Source organism: Saimiri boliviensis, chromosome 6 (genome assembly GCF_048565385.1).
Source record: "Saimiri boliviensis isolate mSaiBol1 chromosome 6, mSaiBol1.pri, whole genome shotgun sequence".
Taxonomy (NCBI): Eukaryota; Metazoa; Chordata; class Mammalia; order Primates; family Cebidae; genus Saimiri; species Saimiri boliviensis.
This window is the reverse complement of record NC_133454.1, coordinates 124,566,845-124,579,159: the sequence shown is the minus strand read 5'-3', so window position 1 is coordinate 124,579,159 and position 12,315 is coordinate 124,566,845. Positions and strand designations below refer to the sequence as shown.

The following is a 12,315-nucleotide window of genomic DNA, read 5'->3' as shown; positions in this document are numbered from 1 at the left end:
ACACCAAAACCTCCACGAGGTCAGGGGTTGCATTTTGTTCCCCATAATGTCCTCAGAACCTGGCCTAGGGCCTGAACACAGTAGGCCCTCAGTAAATGTTAATTGAAGGAATGAGATCAGAGGCCAAGGGAATTTCAAAGTCAGTCGAGACAAACCAACAGACAAACTGACCTCACGTGTGGTCAGCCCCACACTCAAAGCACATGTCTGGGTCGGGGGGTCATTCAGGGAAAGTTGGAGGGTCTGGTCTTCCAGGCTGGGAGTACCTGGAGTGTTCCCCCAAGGAAGACAGGGAATAGTTCTTCATTTTCTCTTTCCTGGAGGAAGAATGTGAGAATCCAGATGTTGTTGCCAAAAATGTTGAAAGAAAAACTTTAAGCTGAATGCAGCAGCTCCTAGCTGTAATCTCAACACTTTGGAAGGCCAAAGCAGGTGGATTTCAGGAGCCAAGGAGTTTGAGACCTGCCTGGGCAACATGGCAAAACCCCATATCTACAAAAAATATAAAAATTAGCTAGGCATGATGTCATATACCTGTAGTCCCAGGTACTCTGCAGGGCTGGAGTGGAAAGATCACTTGAGCCCAGGAGTTTCAGGCTGCAGTGAGCTATGATCATGCTACTACACTCCAGCAGCCTGGGTGATAGAGGGAGACACTGTATCAAAAAAAGAAAGGAAGAAGAAAAAGAAAAAGAAAAACTTTAGACAAATTAAATTTAGCACAGTTTATTTGAGCAAAGAACTGTTCATGAACCAGGCAGCACTCAGAACCAGAAAACATTTAGAGAGCGCTACTCATCTGTGTGAGCAGTGAGATTTTACAGGATAAATCCAGAAGCAAAATAGAGAAATCACGTGATTAGATACATCTGGGCATCTGCCTAATTTGGACATGGTATAACAGGTTGGCTGCCTATGATTAGCTGAAACCTGACTGCTTGTAATTGGCTGAAATGTTCATGCTTGTTAATACCCCTAGATTACGTTTCAGTTTGTTTACATACTAAGCTAGGTCGCAATGCGTTAGGCAGGAACACATGGCATGGAAGCAGCCTCAGGCTAAGGGCCTCCTGCTTATTTAATTTACCAAGGGATAACCCCTCTCAGGTATCCTGGGATTGCCTCCATGGCATCCCCCTTCACTGTTCAGCAGCATGCTCTCCCCAGGCACATGTGTGCCCTGTGTGCAATTCTGCCACCATATCCATCACACTTGATTATAGTCTCAAGCTGTCTCCCCTTCTAGACTGTGAACGTCTGGAAATGAAGGGTCGTGTGGTCTCGTCTGTCTCTGTCTCTTCTCCGTCTTCAGCATGGGCTCAGTCTTGAAACAAACAGAATGTAATAAATATGTGTTAAATGAATGGTGAAAGAGATTCCTGGGTGTGTGTGCCCCTGTGTGGGTCAAGATGGCCAGGGGAGACCTATGTTAATTCTAGCTAAATCATTATAAGCTTGCTTGGCTCACAGTACACTGAAGTTTATACACCACACTAAACCATATTATCGGTGCAGTTAGTTAGAAATCAAGCGGCAAGAGGCCTCAGGTAAAGACCATCTGAGAGCGCAGAAACACCAGGGAACACCTCAGGGTGGTTGCAGAGCAGGGAAATGCTGCTCTGGTCCTCCGAATGCCTTCTCAACATAGAGACAGCATGAGGGCCTCGTATAGAGGGCTTATGCAAAGATCTCTGAGAAGGGAGGCGACCTCTGCTCACAAGATCTGGGAAGGTCTTTACAGATGGGAGCTGGCAAGGAGGAGAAAAGCCTTGCAGGGCAGAGATCACGGAACACCTCAGGCTCTGCTTAGGTTCTCAGAATATGGAGTGATTCTAATTGCTCTATGTCCTCAGTGCTGGGAGATAAAAGCCCCTTGATGCATTGAATATGGTCAGACTGGATGGCTCCTCATCCCCTACACTTCTGATGCAGCCGCACCCTGATAATAATCCTTGGTAAACTCAGAGTACTAGTTTAGCGTGTCTTAGAAGGATCTCAAGTGCTCTCCACCCGGCTATCCTACCTACACCTTTCTTTTTTTCTTTTTTTTTTAAAGATGGGGTTTCACCATGTTGGCCAGGCTGGTTTTGAACTCCTGACCTCAGGTGATCCACCCACCTGAGCCTCCCAAAGTGCTAGGATTACAGGCGTGAGCCACCATGCCCGGCCTTACCTACACCTTTACCCTCCCTTTCACACACATGAGATCAATGAGATTGTGCACATAATAAAAGTGTTTGGAGCCCGGAGCTCCGGGCCAACGCGGTTCCCACACTTGGAGTTGGTCCCCGGGACCCATGCTGTAAATTCTACTCTTGTGTCTCTGTCTTTATTTCCTTTTCTCAATCCTTCATCACCGCCAGGACTAAGGGCACCCACGAACGGGGCTGGGCTGGTTTGCAACACCCCTGCAGCTCATATCTCGCTGAATTAAGGAGTGGATATTTCCTTTTTTTTTTTTTTTTTTTTTTTTTTACTTTTTGTGACCCCTCCCATCAGGAGTGGATATTTCCTATTCAAAGAGCACCAAAGAGTGTCTCCATTTCCACCCCCGCTTAAGCAGGTAACAAAGCCAGTGTGCCAGAGCCTGGATAGGTAATGGCAGAGGGACCTGGGTCATGGGGGTCTGGAGAGCCCTGGCCCCATCCAAATGGCTCTAACTCAGGAAGATGAGCCCTGGGGGGCCAGGTAGCCAGGTTTCCTGGAGAAGCCAGAAATCCTTACTTCTTATGTGTAAGGTAGAAAATCTTACACATGTAAGATTGGAAACTAATTCATAAAAATTGCAAATAGCGTGCAAGTCAAACACATCTCCTCAATGAGCCACATGTGCCCATAGGCAGGCAATTCCCAACCCATCTGAAGGCTGTTTGTCTTCCAGAATGCCAATGGGGGGTCTTCATGAAGCTTCAGAGTTATCTTGCCACATGGCTCTCAGTGACATGTTGCTGCCTTTTTATTTATTTATTTATTTTAGAGATAGGGTCTCAGTCTGTCACCCAGGCTGGAGTGCAGTGGCATGATCACAGCTCTTCCCAGCCTCAATCTCCTGGGCTCAAGTGATCCTCCCACCTCAGTCTCCCAAGTAGCTGGAACTGCAGTCAAGTGCTACCACGCCTGGCTTTTTTTTTTTTTTTTTTTTTTTTTTTTTGTAGAGATGGGGGTCTCGCTATGTTGCCCAGGCTGGTCTCAAACTCCTGGACTCAAACAGTCCTCTTGCCTTTGCCTTCCAAAATGCTAGGATTACAGGCATGAGCCACTGCACCCAGTTATATACATTTTTAAATGAACACTTACGTTTCATTAAAAACCCCTTGGGTTCGGGTTGAAATTTTACATTTATTTGGGAGATAATTGTCTTTCTTACATTACTGAGCTTTTTAACCCCCAGACATCATAAAGTCTTGTGTTGTTTGCATATGAGCAGGAGGGATGAGATAGTTAACTACTGACTTGTCTTTAAAATACTTATCAATCTAATACTTACCAATTTGATACTTAAAATACTTTGTGTGTGTGTGTGTGTGTGTGTGTGTGTGTGTGTGTGTGTGCGTGTGTGTGTGGGAGTGAGAGAGAGAGAGAGAGAGAGAGAGAGAGAGAGAGAGAGACGGTCTCACTCTCTGGCCAGGCTGGAGTGCAGTGGTGTGATCTTGGCTCACTGCAACCTCCACCTCCTGCGTTCAAGCGAGTCTCATGCCTCAGCCTCCCGAGTAGCTGGGATGACAGATGTGCATCACTATACCCAGCTAATTTTTGTATTTTTAGCAGAGATGGGGTTTCACCATGTTGGCCAGACTGGTCTCAAACTCCTGACCTCATGATTTGCCCACCTCACCCTCCCAAAGTGCTGGGATTACAGGCGTGAGCCACTATACCTAGCATCTATTTTCTTAATTTCTATTTTGTCTTTGTTGTTACCTTACCTTTTTAATTAATGTAATTAACATACCACAATTCACTATTTTAAAGTGTACAATTCAGCCAAGTGTGGTGGCTCACATCTGTAATCCCAGCATTTTGCGAGGCTGAGGTGGACAGATCACCTGAGGTCAGGAGTTCAAGACCAGCCTGGGCAACAGAGTGAGACCCTGTCTCTACTAAAAATAAAAATAAAAATTAGCAAGGGGTGGTGGCGTGTGCCTGTAGTCTCAGCCACTTGAGAGGCTGGGGTGGCAGGATTACTTGAGCCCAGGCTGCAGTGAGCCATGATCGCACCACTGCACTCCAGCTTTTGCAACAGAGCAAGACCTTGTCTCAAAATATTTGGTGGGTTTTAGCATACTTCAAAACTTGTGCAACCATAGCCACTATCTCTTCAAGAACATTTTTATCACCCAACAAATAAACCCCATATGAATTAGCAGTCAGGCCCCATTCTCCATGCCACCAACCCTTGGCAGTCACTAACTACTTCTGTCTGTGTGGACTTGTCTGTTCTGGACATGTAACATAAATGCAATGATAAGAATGCTTTTTTTACTGAGCATATTTTTTTTCAAGATTCATCAATGTTGCAGCATGAAGCAGTACTTCATTTCTGTTTATGGCTAAATAATACTCCACTGTGTGGATATATTACATTTTGTTTAGCTATTCATGGACCTTTGGGTTGTTTGTACTTTTTGGCTATTATGAAGAATGCTGATACAAACATTTTTGTACAAGTGTTTGTATGACCAGATGTTTTCAGTTCTCTTGGACATATACCTAGAAGTAGAATTCTGGGGCATATGGTAACTTTATGTTTAATTTATCGAGGAACTGTCAAACTGTTTTCCAAAGCATTTACACTATTTTACGTTCCCACAGGAAAGACGTAAGGGTGCCAATTTCTCCACATCTTGTCAACACTTGTTACTGTCGGTCTTTTTTAAAAATCACAATCATCTTAGTGGGCGCAAAATTATCTCTCTAGTTTTGATTTATATCTCCATAATGACCAGTATGTTTAATATATTTTTTTGTGCTTATTAACCATTTTCTTTTTTCTTTCTATTTTTTTAGAGATAGGGTCTCTCTCTGTCACTCTAGCTAGAGTGCAGTGGCATGATCTTAGGATCATAGCTCACCACAGCCTCAAATTCCTGGGCTTGAGCAATCCTCCCACCTCAGCCTCCTAAGTAGCTCGGAGTACAGCTACCTGCCACCACCCCTGGATAATTTATTTTTTGTAGAGAAGGGGGTCTCACTATGTTGCCCAGTCTGGGAGGATTGCTTGAGCTCAGGACTTGGAGACCAGCCTGGGCAATATGGCAAGACTCTGTCTCTACAATAAATACAATAAACAAACAAAAAAATAAATAAAAATTAAAAAGACCGACCTAACCATTCTCTCCCTAACAGACATGTGGTTCTGCTGTTTTGTTTTACTATTTCAAACAATGCTGTAGTAATCAACCTTGGATTTAACATTTTCGGGGTCACGGACAAGCTCTTAACCAGACAGACTCCTGAAAGGGGGCAATCAAGGTTAAAATGTATGTTTGCTTTCAACAACTTTTATGTCAACCTAACTGAAGTATAATTGCATGTTAATACAATAGTATTTGCCAGTTTTTTTTTTTTTTTTTTTTTTTTTTTTTTTTAGACGGAGTTTCGCTCTTGTTACCCAGGCTGGAGTGCAATGACGCAATCTCGGCTCACCGCAACCTCCGCCTCCTGGGTTCAGGCAATTCTCCTGCCTCAGCCTCCTGAGTAGCTGGGATTACAGGCACGCGCCACCACGCCCAGCTAATTTTTTGTATTTTTAGTAGAGACGGGGTTTCACCATGTTGACCAGGATGGTCTCGATCTCTTGACCTCGTGATCCACCCGCCTCGGCCTCCCAAAGTGCTGGGATTACAGGCTTGAGCCACCGCGCCCGGCCCTATTTGCCAGTTTTAACATACGGTAAGATTAGCCACTTACACAATTTGGTGCGCTTTAACAAACGTATATAAAACAAGTAATTATGATCACTATCATGATATAGAATGCTTCCACTATCCAAAAAGTTTGCTTGTGCCATCGAGCAATCCATCCCCTCCCCCAGCCCGTCCCTGGTAACTACTTGATATGCTCTCTATCACTAGTTGTATGAACATACATTTGCATTTTTCTTGGGTAACTTAAGAATGGAATTGCTGGGGCCGGGCGCAGTGGCTCAAGCCTGTAATCCCAGCACTTTGGGAGGCCGAGGCGGTTGGATCACGAGGTCAAGAGATCGAGACCATCCTGGTCAACATGGTGAAACCCCGTCTGTACTAAAAATACTAAAAATTAGCTGGGCATGGCGGCGCGTGCCTGTAATCCCAGCTACTCAGGAGGCTGAGGCAGGAGAATTGCTTGAACCCAGGAGGCGGAGGCTGCGGTGAGCCGAGGTCGCGCCATTGCACTCCAGCCTGGGTAACAAGAGTGAGACTCTGCCTCAAAAAAAAAAAAAAAAAAAAAAAATGGAATTTCTGGGTCATATGGTAAACGTATGTTTAACTTTGTAAGAAACTACCAAACTTTTTTTCAACATAGCTATACCGTTTTGTACTCCTACCAGCAATCTAAGAGAGTTCTAGGTGTTCCACATCATTACCACCACTTTGTATGACATATCCTAGTAGTAATAGTATTGCATTGCTTTCAACTAATTCATCTAATAATGAATGGTGTTGAACATCTTTTTATGGGATTATTTCCATCTGAGTATCTTCTTTGATAAAATGTCTGCTCAAAATGTTGGCCCATTTTGTATTAGCTTTTCATTTTCTTTCTTTTTCTTTTTTTTTTTTTTTTGAGATGGAGTCTCACTCTTGGTGCCCAGGCAATTGCTGGAGCACAATGGGGTGATCTCAGCTCACCACAACCTCCAGCTCCCGGCTCATCACCACCTCTGGCTCCTGGGTTCAGGCAATTCTCCTGCCTCAGCCTCCTGAGTAGCTGGGACTACAAGCACCCGCCCCCATGCCCAATTAATTTTTGATTTTTAGTAGAGACAGGGTTTCACTATGTTGGCCAGGCTGGTCTAGAACTCCTGACCTCAGAGGAACCGCCCACCTCACTCTCCGAAAGTGCTGGGATTACAGGCGTGAGCCACCATGCCCGGCCTCATTTTCTTATTATTAAGTTATAAGAATACTTTATGTATTCACAACATGAGTCCTTTGTCAGATATATGCTTTGCAAATATTTTATCCCAATTTTTCTCCCTTTGTCATCTGAACTGCTAAGTGTTTAGTTTGTATTAAATCCAATTTATCAATTTGTTTATTTGATAGTTTATACTATTTGTGTCCTATTTAAGAAATTCTTGCCTAACCCAGCATCACCAAGAATTTTTTTGTTTTTTCTTTATCACCTGCAACTGTCTTTTTGTATAACTTGATGTTTTGTTTTCTTCTAGAGATAGTATAGTTTTAGGTTTCACATTTTGACCTATGGTGCATTTCAAGTTAAGTGTTGTATATGATACAAGGTAGGGAAGTAGGTTTTATGTTTTCATATGGATATACAATTATTTCAGCACTTCTGTGGAAAATCATCTTTTGGCAGGGCTCAGTGGGTCACGCCCGTAATCCCAGCAATTTGGGAAGCCGAGGCAGGCAGATCACGAGGACAGGCATTCAAGACCAGCCTGGCCAACATGATGAAACCCTGTCTCTACTAAAAATACAAAAATTAGCTAGGCATGGCCACACATGCCAGTAACCCCAGCTACTCAGGAGACTGAGGCAGGAGAATTGCTTGAAGCTGGGAGGCAGAGGTTTCAGTGAGCCGAGATCGTATTCCAGCCTGGGTGACTGAGCAAGACTCCGCCTCAAAAAAAAAAAAAAAAAAAAAAGGAAAAGAAAAATCATCTTTCACCATTGGTGAATTGCCTTAGTACCTATACTGCAAATCAATATAAATGTTATTCTATTTCTGTACTACATTCTGTTTCACTAACCTACATGTCTGTCTTTACACCAAAAACCCCACTGTCTTAATCACTGGAGCTTTACAGTAAGTCTTTTTTTTTTTGAGACAGGGTCTCATTTTGTCACCCAGACTGGAGTGCAATGGTGGGATCTCGGCTCACTGCAACCTCTGCCTCCTGGGTTCAAGTGATTCTCCTGTCTCAGCCTCCTGAGTAGCTGGGATTACAGGTACACACCATCACGCCCAACTAATTTTTTTTTTTTTTTTTTTTTTGAGACGGAGTTTCGCTCTTGTTACCCAGGCTGGAGTGCAATGGCGCGATCTCGGCTCACCGCAACCTCCGCCTCCTGGGCTCAGGCAATTCTCCTGCCTCAGCCTCCTGAGTAGCTGGGATTACAGGCATGCGCCACCATGCCTAGCTAGTTTTTTGTATTTTTAGTAGAGACGGGGTTTCACCATGTTGACCAGGATGGTCTCGATCTCTCGACCTCGTGATCCACCCACCTCGGCCTCCCAAAGTGCTGGGATTACAGGCTTGAGCCACCGCGCCTGGCCTAATTTTTGTATTTTTAGTAGAGACAGGGTTTCACCATGTTGGCCAGGCTGGTGTCAAACTCTCGACCTCAGGTGATCCACCCATGTCGGCCTCCCAAAGTGCTGGGATTACAGGTATGAGCCCCCACACCCAGCTTATAATAAGTCTTAAAATCAGGTAGTATAAGTTCTCCAACTTTGTTTATACATTGCAAGGTTGTTTTGGATATTATAGGTCTTTTGAATTTTCACATTTTAGAATCAGCATTAATTTTTAAAAAATGCCTACTGAGATTTTGATTGGAATGGCAATAGCTCTATAATTTGGGGGAACTGACATCATAGGAGTATTGCGTGTTCTGATCCATGGATACGGTATATCTCTCCATTTATTGGATCTTTACTTTCAGCAATGTTTTATACTTTTCAGTACACAGCTCTTGCACATCTTTGATTACATTTTATCATTAAGCATTTGATTTTTTGAAGCTATATAAGTAGTGAAATTTTCAATTTCTGATCGCTCGCTGTTAGTACTTAGAAGTACAACTGCTTTTTGTTGAGGCATGGTAACTCATGCCTGTAATCCCAATACTTTGGGAGGCCAAGGCAGAAGGATTACCTGAGCCCAGGAGTTCAAGAGCAATCTGGGCAAGACAGCAAGACCTTGTTTCTACAAAAAAATTTTTTTTTTTATAATTAGCCAGGCATGATGGCACATACTCCACCCAGCCTGAGGAGGTAGGCAATGCTTTTTGTGATATTTGAGAAAAAAGATGTTCCTGAGAGTAGGAAAAACATACACAAAAGGTGATGGGCCTGCCTGGGGCATGGGAGGGATGGTACATCTCAGGCCCCACAAATGGGACATTATGCCTGAAGGGCAGAGTGTGGGAGGGAAGGCAAGGCCTGAGCTCAGGTGTCCGGAGATCTCTCTGGCCCTTGTATAGTTAAGGGATGAGGAGGAAAGCATACGAAAGGGGACTGTTGCATTTTTTCAGACATGAGATGATGATGGTCTGGACTAGGACAGTGGCGGTGCAAATGGCAAGGAAAGAATGAACTGTAAGGCCGGGCGCGGTGGCTCAAGCCTGTAATCCCAGCACTTTGGGAGGCCGAGGCGGGTGGATCAAGAGGTCGAGAGATCGAGACCAACCTGGTCAACATGGTGAAACCCCGTCTCCACTAAAAATAAAAAAAATTAGCTGGGCATGGTGGCGCGTGCCTATAATCCCAGCTACTCAGGAGGCTGAGGCAGGAGAATTGCCTGAATCCAGGAGGCGGAGGTTGCGGTGAGGCGAGATCGCGCCATTGCACTCCAGCCTGGGTAACAAGAGCGAAACTCCGTCTCAAAAAAAAAAAAAAAGAATGAACTGCAGAGACACTCAGAAGGTAGAACCAACAGGACGTCCTTTCTTGCCTAACGCACTTACAAGAGCCTCCTAACTGGCTTCCCTGCTTCCACGCTCACCTTCCACCCCACCACAGATTATTCCAACACAGGCGTCAGAGTGACATTATTATACCTAAGTCAGAGCATGTCACATCTCTGCTCAGCACCCTCCAATGACTTCTCACATCACTCAGAGGAAACGCCAAGGTCCCTGTGATGGTCAATGGGATCCTGCCCTGGCCATCTCTCCTACTACTCACCCTTCACTCGTTCCACTCTTGCCACACTCATCTCCTTCAACAAAGCAGAACTGCTCCACCTTCATTGCGCTGTAACTCTTTACTCAGACGTACACTTGGCTCATGCCCTCACCTCCTTTATGTCTTTGCTCAAGTATCACTTTCTCAAGGAAGCTTATCCAATTATCCCTGCTGAAACTACAACCATCTTCAAGAACCCCACCACATCCGGATCCCCTTTATTCTGCTCTACTTTTTTCCTATAGCACGGATCATCTTCCAGCATGTTAGATTTTTTCACTTATGTCTATGGTTTGCTGTCACATTTACTAGGATAAGCTCCACAAAGGCAGAGATTTTATTTTGTTCACTGATGTCCTAAGTCCCTAGAACAGGAGACACCTGATACATATTTGTAGACTAACTGAATAAATTATGTAATTATCAGTTTGGATGTGGGGGCAGATAATGAGCATCATACGTTTCTGGAGCTGGGGTGCAGAGTGTCTAGGGACACTGAACTGTTTTAAAAGCAGGATAGACCCTAGCTGGAGACCAGACATGGAAATCATCAGCATCTGGAAAAGGGGGTTGAATCCATAGGACCAGAGAAAACCACCCAGGGAAAGTAGAGGACATCAGGTAAAGAGAAGGGGATACATGCATAGCCAGAGAGAAAAGAGGAGCAGAGGCACGTGGATCACAAAAGCTTAGGGAGGAGACTTTCAAGAAATGGAGAGAGCTGAGTCAAGCAAGGGCTGAAAGCCAACCATTGGATGCAGTCACTAGAAAGTTACAGATAGGCCGGGTGTTGTGGCTCACGCCCGTAATCCCAACACTTTATGGGGCTGAGGTGGGAGGATTGCTTGAGCCCGGGAGGTCGAGGCTGCAATGATCCCTGATCGTGCCACTGCACTCCAGCCTGGGCGACAGAGCAAGACCCCGTCGCAAACAAACGAAAAAAAGAAAAGAAAAGAAAAGAAAAAAGAAAAAAAGAAAAGTTAGTTATACGTGGCTTTACAGGACGCAAACTCTGACTGGTTATAAACTGAAACTGTCAGGTCAACAGGTGGGGGGGAAAATGGCTGAGACCAACAGCACAGAGACTGAGAGGCAGGCAGACCTGGCGCCAATCCCAGGACAGGTTTTGTTAAGCCTCTGAATCTCAACTGCCCCAGTTTAAAGGTGGTGGGGTAGCACCCCCTAGCTCATAAACCTTGGTGATTGAAGATTAAATGAGATGACGGAGAAAAACGCAAGGAACAAAGTGGATGCATTAGCTCCATGTTGTTAATCAGCGGGCTTAGTTGGCTGCGACCCAGACACGAACGAAAATACAGCGCAGCCCGGGACCACTGGGGGTCTTGCTTATGGCTCAGAGCTGAACAATACCCGGATAGCAAAACCACACACCGAGATGGGGGCAGACCTGCTTCGCTGCAGTCAATTCCTTTGCACAAACAGAACACTTCCATCCCAAGATTAGCAGAAATTAATCTCCCTGTCCCGGGTACACCTGGCTGCCCCTCCCTGTCCCGGTGCGGCAAATAACCCCGGAGGCCAGCCAGGGATCACCCGCCCACGGACTGCGCTTTCCCCACTCCCAGCCAACTAGGGTGGGACCCGGGCCTAGGCAACACAGGGGTCCGCCCCTAACAACCACTCACCTGCTTTCCCCTTTCTACAGGCCGGCAAAGGTACTTTCTTTTTCTTATTGGTCCGCGTAACTTTATCGCAACCAATCAGTGGCAGCCACGGGACCCAACTCACTCCCACACAATTTGGGGGGGGGAATCATGGAGAAGATAAATTTTTGTGTTCCGCATCCAGTTCTCTCAGAGAGCACCTTATTTGTCAAACTCTCCCTAAATTGAGGCTCTTAAACATTTCATTCCCCTTAGGCCTGTAGTCTGTCCCTGGCCTACTCCCCCCTTCAGGTGGTACAGCCCGCACACGGCTCCACCTCCCAGCCGCTCGCGGGACCGAGTCCGCCACTTGGCGGAGGCCACTCAGAGTAGGGGCCGTACCATCTGTGGCTAATAAATAATAGGGGGGCCCAAATCCCCTCTGTTGCCCTATTACCTTCTGACCAACTCTCGAATATCTTGCCCATCCATTTCCCGTAGACATGAGCCCCAGATACGGTGGTAACTCCACTGCCAGGGTCCCACATAGGGCGCAGTACGAGCCAGAGCAGGACCCACTTGGTACGACCCACGCCGCGCCCCGCGCAGCCGGAAGTGAGGTGTCTGACCCTCGAAG

At 45.6% G+C, this 12,315-nt stretch overlaps 1 long non-coding RNA gene across 1 annotated transcript; it reads right to left on the bottom strand.

Moving 5' to 3' along the window:
* Positions 1–710: 710 nt before the first annotated feature.
* Positions 711–12,315, bottom strand: LOC120364594 (uncharacterized). Its single transcript, XR_005579789.2, has 2 exons — positions 12,136–12,315; positions 711–1,324 (listed from the first exon to the last, which is right to left on the bottom strand). It is a non-coding gene; the product is annotated as an uncharacterized LOC120364594 (long non-coding RNA).